Here is a 14,107-nt window from a genome sequence, read left to right as displayed (position 1 = left end):
CAGGACACAATGTATCCGGGCATTAATGCTGGAATACATCACAGGCGTCGAGAGATGGGAAAATAAGAACTACACTTCACCAGGCCTCATATGGCCATGTCCTCAAGGGGCTTCCAAGAAATACATTGACCCCTGGGGAAGGGGGGGACAAACACAGGGCAGTCAGAATATGACAGTCATGGGACCAGCCCTCCGGAACAGGACCAATGCTCTCTACAGGTGCCAGGAGCAGAAGAATGATGATGTCATCATCCGGCTCCACTACATACACCGCGTCGGCCGACACTCCACCCCTCCCACAACAGGCGTCCGGCAGTGTGAAGGGACCACACAGGCGCCAGGAGCAGGATGATGATGTCATCATCCAACTCCGCGCCGGCCGACCCTCCACCCCTCCCACAACAGTTGTCTGGTAGTGTGAGGAGACCACACGGGTGCCAGGAGCAGAAGAATGATGATGTCATCAACCAGCTCCGCGCTGTACACTGCATTGGCCAACCCTCCACCCCCTCCCACAACAGGCAGTGCGGCAAGGGAGTAACGCACTCCATGCACAGTCTTTATATGGTGGGGGCCTCTGAGTTCCCTCACCGCAGGGGCCGGTTTGCAATTGTGACACCTGACGGTACACCTATGCTTTTCCTAAAGGCACACAATCTGCTGGTCAGTACGATTAAGGGCGCCCACCCACTGGCGATTTTTTTCCCTGCGAAATTCGCAGCATTTTGTTCTCTGCAGGGGTCTACGGGACTTGTAATGTTAAAATTGCGATCGCGCAAAATCGCGATAAATTGCGATTTTGCGCGATCGCGATTTTAACATTACAAGTCCCATAGACCACTGCAGAGAAAAAAATGCTGCGAATTTCGCAGGGGGGAAAAAAAATAAAAAAATAAAAATCGCCAGTGCGTCGGCGCCCTAAGGGTTAATACATTTGTGGCATTTATGCGCATCGTTTACTTAGACTAGTAACGTCCCCGCGCTCTCGTGGAAGGTTGTACATACACTGGAACTATAAGATTTGGGCTCTCCCATTCCCCGACCATAGATGCAAAAACTTCAGACGAGACACCCAATGAGTATTCCGGAAATTTCTCCCCCCACCCCCGAAACAAATACCAATCATCATCTTCCGCCAGGAGCTGTCATGTCCACAGCCCCCAGGGCTTTAATCCTCAGAGTGAGCATGTTTTTACGGCCCTAGGGATCAAAAACACTATAGGGCGGTCAATAAGGGGTTAAGGAGCAAACAGACTTTGTCTCTAAGGCCTCTCTATTTTAGTTTGTTTCAGCCCTTTTTAACGCCCCTCATCACCTATTGTAATGATGGAGTGCGTTACACAACGCTGTTGAGCACGTTTGAAAATGGCGTTCGAAAACACTTTAAAATGCAGCATTTTACCAGACGCCTGTGTGAAAGCAGCCTTAGGGCTCATGTCCACGGGCGTATACGTAACACACTGTGGGTCTCCTGCGGTGTTTTACAAATTGCAACCAATACTCTCTGCCGGCAGATAGACGGCAGAGGCCGCGTATGTGGTAAGTATAGCACTGTGCATGCCCACTAATTTCACATCACGGACATGCGCAGTTTGATTTTTTTTTTTTTATTCCCGCTCTGTTCAGAGCAGGAGAGTGTATCGAAACACTGCCCTCTTGCAATTTGGAATTTCTGCGGTTTTGTTTTTACCACTTCTTTTCCCGCCCGTTATTTGTGCGCTCGGGAAAAGATAATACCTGCCCTATCATGTAGTGACAGTACCTGCAGGGAAGATCGGGCGGCGCCGTAGCAATTTCCAAACTTCCGCGCACTGGCACGGAGTGTAAACTGCTGGTGAAGGGGACAGGATTCCATTTGTTCTGGGGCAGTTGCACCTATGAAAGTCACAGAAAATAGAAATGATTGATTTCAATGGGTTTGTTCACAGGCGCGTATTTTCCATGTGCATTTCGATCTCACAAAAAAATACGCAGCATACTATATTTTCTCGTACATTCTCATAGGGAAAGAACGCATATTATACTAATTGTCTATTTCACTAGCTGAGATAATCGTTGCGTGTTATTTCTTTGTCTGTGCAAATATGCGTAAGCTCATCGGAATCCAGCCTAAATGTAAACATATATCTTTATAAGGCCATTTTCACACTGTTTTTCCTCTTACTACGGTTCCATGCGTTTTTGGCGCTGCACTCCCATGTGTATCCAACATGTCGGGGCTTCCTCTATATCAGTGATGGCGAACCTTTTAGAGACTGGGTACCCAAACTGCAACACAAAACCCACTTATTTATCGCAAAGCGCCAACGTGTCAGGGGCGGGGCTGATCAGGACGTATGATTTTACCCCCGTCGTTATAAAAAGGACAGGGCCTCTTTAACCCTCTGCAATCCAATTTTGGATTTGGGTTGCCATGGGGCTTTTCTTTTTCTGCCTTATACTATGGCACCTTCTGCTGGCTAAAGTTAGGGCTCATTCCCACGGAGGGATTTATGCTGCGTAAATCTGCTGCGTTGCCCGCAGCTATTAGGTTCTATTGAACCCAATAGCTCAATGCTCACGGTGCGGAATTCCACCGTGAAATCACCTGACCTCACCCGCGGTATGCTTTATTTGCCGCGGGTGTACGCGCGGCCGGCCTCCATTCTAGTCAATGGAAGCAGTGCGTCACGCTATCTTCCGCTGTAGCACAGCGGAAGATAGAGTAAAAACCGCTTCCCCGCCCACCGCCAGCCACGTCATATGACCCAGTAGATTTTGGTAGGCCGCTGTCTCCCCCTTGTGTGCTGCATTAAAAATGCACTCTGCTAAAAATAAAAAGGGTCCAGTTCTGTGGCTTCTCGGAGGAGATAGGGGATCCCCCACCTCCAGTCCACGAGCTGCAGCGGAGACTGACTAACATGGCTGCCAAGTCCGGTATTTATACTTCTAAATTGATGACCTCACAATGCAGTGACATCAGCCTGCCAGACACCTGGCTCATTTGCATACAGTGTGTATGTATGTATGTATGTATGAATGAATGAGTATGACTGAATGAATCTATCTATTTATTAATTATGTAGATTATAGATATAGATTATATCTGAATTATAGATCTTGTGCATATAGATTAAAGATAGATTTTAGATGATATATATATATATATATATATATATATATTTATATATCTACATACATACACAAACACATAAAGCTGTATTATGTATATATGTAGATTCTATAATGTATGTTGATTATATAATAGATCTATTGATTGATAGATAGATAATCCATAGATCTATTATATAATTAATATAGATGATAAAATCTACACAGATATAAATAATCTAAAATCTATCATCTGGATATAATGTATGTCTATAATCTACTCACTCTATCTATCTATCTATCTATCTATCTATCTATCTATCTATCTATCTATCGCTATACAAATAGCAAGATTTATTTCTCTATATAATCTATAGTTATGGATGGATGGATGAATTTATTTATGTATGGCGGGAAAAAAAAAAGGCCTGCTGTACATTTTAACTTCTTCAGATGACCATGCTGATCTATAGTTATTCTTACTAGGGTCTACTAATGCCAGCCCAGGGGAAGCCAATAAAGCCCTATGGGCTCGAAGCCAATTTTCCTTTTTTTGGGAAAAAGTTTCCGTCCGTCCCCACTCGAAATGCGTCCACCAAAAGAGATCTCTCAAAACGACCGACGGACGCACCTTCAGAGGCAAACTAGTGCTTGCTTCTAGTGTCATCGTCTGCTTAACCATCCTGCGTAGGGAGGTGACGAGTCCTGCAGGCTCTGCAAGCCTAGGATGCGTGAGCACGGTGCAAGAGGAAGGACTGAGGAGGATGTGAGGGGGAGGGGGGAGGGCGCGGTTGATAAAGCGTTGGGTGGGGCTATGCAAAGGTCTTCCAGCTCCCTCAGAGCATTGTGGGTGCGCCCGGAGTGCTGCCTGAGCGTGTTGCATCTGATACGTCCCCTATTTGGGGATCATTTATTAAAGGGAGCATAGGTGCAGCACGTTTCTGTAAAACCAATAGAGGGCGCTGCAATGTTACTGTAGAAACCAATGGACAGCATGGGAGGTAGCTATACATAGATTTTAAAGACGACGACTGCCAAGGCTAAAGCCCGTGTATATTCCATAGACTATAGCTATCTCCAGGATAGCTGCATGCGCAGTCGTGTGCCGGGTTCGCACGTGCGCTGTCGCGCCATTGTCTCGCACGGCTGCTTTCATTCCGCGCTTCCTGACAAGGCAATGTACGCATACGTCACTAGTGAAGGAAGCGGAAGGTAGCGCAATGTACACTTTTTGACCGGATGGAGGAAAATCGGGTTGCTGGAGGTCACGTGACCGAAGTGACAAGCGGCTCCAGGAGAAGATTTGGGATAAGAAGAAGAGGTAAGCAGGCTCCCTGGGGAGCAATAGGTAAGTATACAGTATATTTTTTTGTTTTTAATGACAGAACCCCTTTAAGGCTCTATTATGACACTTTTCGAACCGTGGTATGGTTACATGCGGGGAGTGTGAAGACGGTATGGTTACCTAAGGGGGGTGTGGTGACAATACGGTTACACTAGGAAAGTGGGCTTACATGAGGGGAGCGTGGAGGCGGTGCGGCTACAGAAGGGGAGTGTGATGGAACCCCTAACAATAATCTGTGCCGTGTCATTTCCATAAATGTCATAGAAGGTAATGAAAATGAAGTGAACAGTTTAGCATACAGTAATTCCCCTTTCACATGGGCCAAAATTCTCACTATTCTCACTTACCCAAAGGAAGCAGCTGGTGACAAAACATGAAACGTGGGCAAGGAGGCTCTGGTATCCTGTTGTACCACTTCTAGCTTGGATACAAGAGGTTATACAGATGGGAATGGAGGCTCTAGTACCCTGTTGTACGCCTTGTAGCTTGGATAAAAGATAAGATAAGGACAGGCAAGGGGACTCTAGTACTGCGTTGTACCACTTCTAGCTTCTAGTATAGAAGATGGGGAACAGGCGGCTATGGAGGCTCTATTCTAGAGAATCAATACAGTAAGCAGTGGAGTAGGTCAGTAAATCAATGGCTGAAATAACAGTTGAATTGTGTTACCACGTTACTACTGACAGTCCTCACCTCTTTAGTAACAGGTGGCATGGCTGAAGCCTCATCACAGTATTTCAGTGCCAGAGCTTTCTGTCCTCGGTCTTTGTAGCACTGGGATGAAAGATAAAAAACACCAAAAAAAGCAAAAACCAGTAAAGCAATAGAATCTTACAGTAACTTTGGGGCATTACAGCAGCACACAATGTCCCTGCAGGTTGGATTACAGATGAGTGCTGCTGTATGGTGCCTTCATACCTCTAGGGCAGGATACCTACCTGATATGTATTGTCATGGGGCGCACCAAGATCTTGTCTCAGGCTTTGCTTGCAGTCCTACCATATCGCACTAAATGCAGAAGTGCAGTCAATGCAGCTTTTTACCTAAAATAGTAAAAATTGGTCAAAGCCTCATGCAGTGTATTACCTGACCCTGGAATAACATCAATGGCAATTATAAGAATAATGCTGATAATAATACAAATTCTGTATGTCTGTTTTCAGCCTTACAAAACTATAACTATAGAAGTTTAAATTTATACGTAAAGCTAGATATTTTTAGAAATATCTATATTGATATATAACTATCTATTTTTATAGCTAGATATATATCTATGCAGTAAGATACATTAGATCGATGGTGACACACGCACCCGAAACAAGGACCACAGGTTGTAAGCAGCCATTTTTCCGTCAGTCTCCACTGGAGTCTCTCCCAGGCCCAAACTGAACCTACCTACCTGAATTGTAAGTACCTACCTTCTTGTTCTCTATGAAAGAACTGAGCGTACCTTTTAAAAAAATGGCGGCGGCAGCAGCAACCAATCAGATTTTGTATAGTTTATGTATAGCTACCTGCCATGCTGTCCATTGGTTTCTACAGTAACATTGCAGCGCCCTCTGTTGGTTTTACAGAAACGTGTTGCACCACCTATTGGATTTACCCAAACTTACAGCACCATAGAGATTAGCGGGTCACCTCCCAGTTCTCCATCTTTTTGCCCTATTTTTCTCTAGGGTGGTTTCAAACCGGCGGGTAAAATCGCGCCATTTTTAACCGATGCGTTGGTTATTGAAAAAAAAAAAAGCAGATTTCGCAGCCAATGATTCCCGACGGTTCCCTTCCCTTCAGCAAGGTTTTCACTGATGTGATGTTGAGAGAGAAAATCGCAGCCTGCTGTGTCCTTCTGCGCAGTGCGTTTTTTAAAATCTCCCATGTAATCCTATGGAGGCTGCGTTTTATCGCATCACAAGGCGACAAATATGCGCTGCAATGTTAACATTGGAAAGTCCTACCGACTTGCGCGTTAAACAAAAACATGTGGTTTTTAATGTGCGCGGCAGCGATGCGATTTAATCCTCTAAAAAAAAAAAGCATCGCTGGTGATTGTCACGGCCGTATATTGGGACAAAACTAAGCCTAAGCTTTCTGTGGTTTCGTTTTCACCAGCAGTATTCTCTCCCGTTAATACTTGACCGAGAAAATATAGGACCTCCCCTATGAATACTATGTGCGTGAAAGATCAGGCGGCCGCCATATTCCCACCATTTATTTTGTTTCTTACAGTTGCTCCTACAGCGGTGTGTGTGTGTTTGTATATGTATGTGTGTATGTATGTGTATATATTTTACACACATACACACATCGCAATGCATTGTTCTTACAAGGCGCACTGCACTGGCAGACACACTCGCATATTTGCCATGCGAGATATAGGTTTGAGTTTCTCGGGCTGATATAGTGCTCACTTGTGTAAAATCAGCCACAGAGAATGAATTTAACATCACCAAAGACATAAAGCTATACATTGCCCTCTATTGTCAGCATGCTGTTATCCTGACCCCCAAGTGTCAATGCATAATGCATCCCAAGTGGCAGCTTGCCCACCAATATCACGTCTTGTATCCAAGCTAGAGGCGATACAACAGGATCTGTTTCACATTTTGTATCCAAGCTAGAGGTAGTACAACTTTAACTTTTTTCCTTCTGCTTTGCTCAGATTCATTCAAATACTGGGTCAAAATACGCAGCACAGCCCTAGAGGAATTCGTTAAGGGGTCTAGTTTTTTAAACAGGGTCATTTGTGGGGGTTCTCCAAAGTGCTCAAGGGCTCCACAAGTGAGCAATGGGACCTAAAACACTTTCATGCAAAATAACTGTTCACAAAGCCACCGGCTGCTCCTTTCGGTTTGGGCCCCATTGTGCATACGGACACAAGATTAGGGCCACAATGGGTATATCTCTGAACACGGGACATACGGGGGGTCTCCATTTTGGGGTGCCAATCCTCATCTTCATGTGCAATATAGAAAAAAAGCCCATCATTAAAATTAAAATGACATATTTGCAAAAATATGAAATTTAATTTCTTCCCCTCCAAATTGCATTAATTCTTGACAAAACCTGTGGGGTAAAAATCCTCCTGACCCCCTCAGTGAATACATTAAGGGGTGTAGTTTATAAAATGGGGTCATTTGTGGGGGGGATCTATCATTTGGACACCCATGAGACTTTGCAATCTTGGCTTGGTGCAGGAAAAAAAAGTGTTCCTCAAAATGTTAAAAATCAATGTAAAATTTGTACGTCTCCTGTTTTTCTAATGTGCGTCCAGAATAAAGTAAACAGATGGAAATATATATCTTATCAAAGATTTGTACAGTATGTTTGCACATATTTGAGATATTGTGGCTGAAAATAAATTACATTTTTATAAATTTTTTCTCAATTTTGACACTTTTAATAAATATACACTAATTTTATCAGACTATTTTCACCACCTAAATGAAGTACAACATGTGGCAAAAAAACAATATCAGAATCACTTGGATATGCAGAGCCTTTAGGCCTCATGTCCACGGGGAAAAGAAGAATTAAAATCCGCAGCGGATCACCCGCACGCGGATCCGCACCCCATAGGGATGCATTGACCACCCGCGGGTAGATAAATACCCGCGGATGGTCAATAAAAGTGAATTAAGAAAAATGTGGAGCATGAAAAAAAAAATGAACATGCTCCATTTAGGTGCGGGTCTCCCGCAGGCTTCTTTTGAAGCCTATGGAAGCCGTCCGGATCCGCGGGAGACCTAAAATAAGAATACCTGCAGGGAAAAATGACATCCGCAGGTATTTTACTACCTGCAGGTGTCTAATGCATCCATATCCATTGCATAGCGCCGATCGCAATGTCGGGGGTGGGGGGGTCCGAACAGCCCGGGATGACAGCTCCATGCTGCGGACACCGACAGCATGGAGCTGTCACGTCCAGAGCCCGAGGGGCTTTATTCTCTGCAGGACACATGTTTTTACTTCCTCAGAGAATAAAGCCCACTTCGGGAGGACGTAAAAACACTATGGCCCGGGGCGTGGCTTAGCAAGCAAGGAGAGAGGTCGCACGCTGTTTTGCTCCTCCACAGAATCTCCCTTTTCAGCCCTTTTCTGGGTCAAATCAGTGACCCAAACAGAGGCAGACAAGAGCACAGCACCTGGGGACCCACCAGAACCCACAACCGGCCCGGACAAGGCTCACCTGGTGATCTCCAGCCGCCAAAAAGAAGCCGAAGAGCCGCGGCCCTGCACAGCGGCCCGCGCCCTAACCCGACAAGTACCGCGCTCAGAAACACCCGGCGAGGACCGCTCACGGAGCCCCAAGCAGAGGACTATGGCACAAGGTAACCCCTGCCGACTTGGAGGGGAGGCTCTGTCACCCTCAGTGCCCGCGCTCTCACCGCAGCGCCTTGCAAATACACAGCCGCGGCTCCCTCCCTCTGAATATACCGCCGTGGCCACCAACCTGCAACTCGGCGGCACATACAATCATCAGGGTGATCCCCCGCTGGACTAATCCCCACGCTGGTGGTTTTCCCCCTCCTGCTCCCCAGAGCCGACAATCAGCACGGGCGGGCACACCGGAAGATCTGCACCTAGTCTCTAGCTCCCTGTGAGGCAGCGGCCATCTCGCCCCCCCTCCCCCCTGAGTCGAGCAGGCTGCTTGGCATACTAGCCAGACCAGAGCAGAAAAGTAAAAAAGAGAGGATACTGTGATCCTCCCAGCACATCAACACCAGGCAAAGTTTAAAGCAGTACTCACTATTTCTGACGTGCAGCGGGGGAACGGAGGTCCTCTCCCCGGAGCTCTCAGACCGACAGCAGGCTCCATTAAAGTATAGTGCAATTCAAATATCAATGCACCACAGCACCATCTAGTGGCCAAAACAGAGATAACCAGGACCTGAACCTCTTCTCATCCCTTTCTCAAAGCACTAAACAAAGCCAATCCTTGCCCATTAGAAAGAGCAACGAGGCCCCTAAGGCCTCCTTCCCACGAGCGTGACGGGCTCCGCCGCGTAATATTACGCAGTGAAGCCCGTCACGGCGCCCCCCAGAGACCCCATACTTACCAGCGGAAGATCGCGTGAAGACACTTCCCTGCACACCGCCGTCGCGTCATGTGACACGCCCACCGCGTCACATGACGCGGCCGGCCGTGTCACGTGACGCACCGGCCGCGTCATATGACGCGCGGCGGTAGGCGGGGAAGCGTTTTTTCACGCTATCTTCCGCTGGTTGCAGCGGGAGATAGCGTGAACGGAAGCCGTCAGCGCGTACACCCGCAGCAAATAGAACATGCTGCGGGTGACAACGGGAGATTTCACGGTGCGTAATTCCGCGGTGGAATTACGCATCGTGTGCATTGTGCTATTAGGTTCAATAGAACCTAATAGCATGGGGCAACGCAGCGGATTTTTGCCGCGGATTTACGCGGCGTAAATCCGTTCGTGGGAAGGAGGCCTAAGGCCTCATGTCCACGGGGAAAATAAGAATTAAAATCCGCAGCGGATTTTAACTCTTCTCCCGCGCGCGGATCCGCACCCCATAGGGATGCATTGACCACCCGCGGGTAGATAAATACCCGCGGATCGTCAATAAAAGTGATTTTTAAAAAAATGGAGCATGAAAAAAATCTGGACCATGCTCCATTTTCATGCGGGTCTCCCGCGGGCTTCTATTGAAGCCTATGGAAGCCGTCCGGATCCGCGGGACACAAAAATCATATTTTACTTACACGCTCCGGTTCTTCTCTTCGGCGCCGCGCCATCTTCTCTCAGTCGCGGCCGGATCATTTTGCTTCGGCCCGGCGCATGCGCGAGGCACGTCACCGACGTCATCATGCACATCCGCCGAGCCGAAGAATGAAGATCCGGCCGCGACGAGAGAAGATGACGCCGCCGCGAAGAGAAGAAACGGAGCGGATGGGAGGTGAGTTTATTCTCATTTATTCCCATTTTCAGCACTCATGTCCGCGGGGCAGGAGGGACCCGCTGCAGATTCTACATGGAGAATCTGCAGCGGATCTGATTTTCCCCGTGGACATGAGGCCTAAGTGTGTTGAGAAGAGGGACCCACAGTTAACTACAAGGAGAATACCTCCCCACCTTACTGCCAAGTGATCTGTGGAGGAATATCTGCATAGCCAGACTGCTATATAGAAACTGTCAGCAACCCACAAAGACAGACCCTGTGCCAAAGGGTACTGACAGAAAAACACTATATAGCCTCCTCAGCATTACAAAATAGCCTGGAAGCAAGTCCCAGCCCCCGCAACACCCAAGGAAGCAATACATCGCGCGCCTCGCAGACGCAAATATCAAATTCCCGGTGCGACCCAGCGGACTCCTCAATCCCAAACACTTTCTTCTCAGCAAATACTGATAGTTCTAAAAAAAGAAAGGACTCTTATCAGGCAAAGCCACACTTAACAAATCTTCAAAACTCTACAGGAGCGCTACCTAAGGCACTCAAGATGGAATAGCAGGACTCTATGTTCTAACTCCACCCGCCACATGAGGCTCCTCAGCAACACATAACAGGACCACTCAACATCAATGAGCTTCTAAAGGAACTTTTAACAAACAACTACGCCTTCCAACGCCTCCATAAAGAATACGCCACCCAGTAGACCACTATACAACAAATAGCGACCAATCCACAGCGCATATCCAAGAATTAACTATTCAGGATGGTTAAGCGACGTATTAAAGCAACGGCCCCCAGGAGACTCTCAGAGTACTTCCCGCCTGGCACACAGAGCAACAAAAACAAACCCGCCACATCTCATTCAAACATCCCCGTAACCGAAGAAATACCCAACACCCACAGCCCTGCGGCTCTGTCTCCATACTCCTCCACAGGATCTCTCCCGCCTACCCCAGCCAATCCCAACACCTCCCCTGGAAGCGGAGGGAAAAGGAATGTTCAGGACCCCCTACCAGCCTCCCCCTCCCCAAAAGGACCGGCGGCAAAAAAGAGCCAAAATAACAATCCACAAGAAACTCCCCCGCAGACAGATCCTATCAACAATCTCCAAGCTTATCCCGACTCTGAAAGCCCCTTAACTATAAACGCTCTGAAGACTATGCTAATCTCGCTGCAAAAGGACATTTCTAAAGATATACAGAGCCTCTCTGGTCAATTACAATCTAACATCGACCACCTAGCTACCAGAACTGACCACCTTGAACGGAAAATGGGAGAATTTACCAAAGCCCACAACGAGTTGGTAGATGCGCATGGCAGTATGGAAGAAGTCGCATATTTGAGAGAGAAGGTCATAGACTTGGAAGACCGATCCAGAAGAAACAATCTCAAATTTAGGGGAGTTCCAGAGACTGTGACCCCCCCTGACATTCCACAATATATACTCAAATTACTCCAAACGCTCCTCCCGGACCTTCCCGAGATCGAATATGCAGTTGACAGAGCCCACAGAATTCCAAAAGCACGCTCTGTCCCTGAGTCAGCCCCCAGAGAAATCTTAGCAAGAATACACTTCCATAAAATAAAAGAGGAAGTCTTGGCAGTTGGAAGGCGTAGAGGCACACTACCGACTCCATATGAAGACATACAAATATTTCCAGATCTTTCAGCCGCCACTCTGCAGTCTCGGAGAAAGTTTACAGAAGTTACAGCAGCACTACGAGAGGCGCACATCAAGTATAGATGGGGATTCCCAACCAAACTACTGATCTCAAAAAATGGAACCATCCAGGTTGCCACCTCGCCAGAAGAAGGCGTCTCGTTCCTGAAACAATGGGGGATCCCTATCCTTCAGAAGCCTCTGAGGACGGCGGTAGAATCTCCTACAAGAATCGAACAAGACTGGAAAACATCAGATAAGCATGGCAGACACGCATAAATTGATGTTGTAAAGGGTCTTGAACCCATAGTTATATTTCTCCTTTACGGAGCCTAAAGTGGATGGTTTAAAATGCCACCCCTACCTAAGGTTCATTCATCCAGTGCAGATAGGCGCTGGATGAACAATATTTTGATTTTGTTAACTGTTAATGATGTTTTTTTTCCTTATGTCAAATATAGTTATAAAAGGTTCAGTAGGAGGCCACTTCCCTACCCCCCCCCCCCACCATACTTAATATGAAAAAACACAACGACTCCCCAGCGTATAAACCACCTACCAGTTATGCCCATTAGCATCACATCCCTAAATGTAAAAGGCCTGAACAGCCCCTATAAACGTAGCATGCTTTGGAGACAGGCTCTTAAGGCCCACTCAGACATCTTCCTCGCCCAAGAGACACACTTCCTGAGAGATAAACACCCCCCCTGCAACCACCCTAAATTTCCAAACATTTTCCTGGCATCAAATGAAGGGAAAAAAAAGAAAGGCGTAATGATAGCCATTAGCCGGAACGTTACATTTTCCCAAAAAAACGTATACGTGGACCCAGGCGGGCGATTTCTAATATTAGTCTGCTTAATTAACGCCACCACCTACACTCTAGTAAATGTCTACTTCCCATTTAAAAGGCAGGCCAAATTCTTCAAACATGTTCTTTCCGAAGTGGCTAAAATTCGAGAGGGGAATTTGGTGATCGGAGGAGATCTAAACTCAGTGGTGGACCCTACCTTGGACTCCACCGCGAGCGGCAGGGGCATGTCACCCATTGTCCCAATCATACACTCAGAAGAATTATACGACGTGTGGAGGTGCATGCATGGATCGTAGAGGGACTACACGTTTCTCTCCGCGCCACATGCATCTTATTCTAGGATAGATATGTTCCTGCTGCCGCGGGCAGGCCTCGAGGGGGTTTTACAGGCGGATATTGGAACAATATCATGGTCTGACCACGCCCCCATATCCTTAACGCTCCAAGAGAGCCCATTTCAATAAATGGCGGCATGGTTGCGTGTTTTTTTGCGCTTGCAAATGTGCTTGATTCGTGCTAACAAAAGTACAGTAAGGGCCGCTTCACACAAACATATTTGTTTCAATGGATGCCTTTAGAATTCTCTTTACTCACACATTTCGCATGCGTGCAAAACCTCACCATGCTCTATTTTTGTGCACATTTGCGCACCAAGGGTCCCTGTACAAGTCTATGGGAAGTGTGCACGTAACCGATTCCTATCTCCAAAAAAAGTTATAATAAACAGCGATAAAGTCTTATAAACTCCAAAATGGTACAAATAAAAACTACAGGACATCACGCAAAAACAGAGCCGTCGCACAAGTATCATGCGATACTTCCGCCATGTATCACGTGGACATGAGGCCTAAATCTAAGTGCTTGGTTGTTAGCAGCCGCAGCTGCGCTGCACCTCTTGCTCATCAGTTTTTTTTCCTGCTTTTGGAAACTGCTGTAGGAAAGGGGGTGCACCAGTACTGGAGGTACTGCAATACCAGGTCAATGTGCGGAGTGGACAGAGCAAGCACTTTTTCCAGCTCCCTGTTCTAAAAATCCATTTAATATATGATCCCCAGATAGGGGACGTATCAGATGCAACACGCTCAGCCAGCACTCCGGGCACACCCACAATGCACTGAGGGAGCCGGAAGACCTTTGCATAGCCCCGCCCAACGCCTTCTCAACCAGGGTGAGCCGTCCCCGCGGGAGACCCGCGCCTGAATGGAGCATGTCCGGATTTTTTCCTGCACCCGGGACCCGCGCCTGCAGGGAAAAATGACATCCGCAGGTATTTTACTACCTGCAG

The 14,107-nt window shown here is 47.1% G+C and overlaps 1 long non-coding RNA gene and 1 pseudogene across 1 annotated transcript in view; one reads left to right on the top strand and one right to left on the bottom strand.

The window, feature by feature from the left end:
- LOC136591236 (uncharacterized) overlaps nucleotides 1-14,107 on the top strand; it is a 68,156-nt gene that overhangs the window by 26,716 nt on the left and 27,333 nt on the right. The gene's annotated exons all lie outside the window — the stretch shown is intronic.
- Nucleotides 13,763-13,890, bottom strand: LOC136591247 (U2 spliceosomal RNA; annotated as a pseudogene).

The sequence above is a fragment of the Eleutherodactylus coqui genome, unplaced genomic scaffold, assembly GCF_035609145.1.
Source record: "Eleutherodactylus coqui strain aEleCoq1 unplaced genomic scaffold, aEleCoq1.hap1 HAP1_SCAFFOLD_72, whole genome shotgun sequence".
Taxonomy (NCBI): Eukaryota; Metazoa; Chordata; class Amphibia; order Anura; family Eleutherodactylidae; genus Eleutherodactylus; species Eleutherodactylus coqui.
Note: the sequence above shows the minus strand (reverse complement) of the source record. Positions and strands in the feature narration are given on the sequence as shown.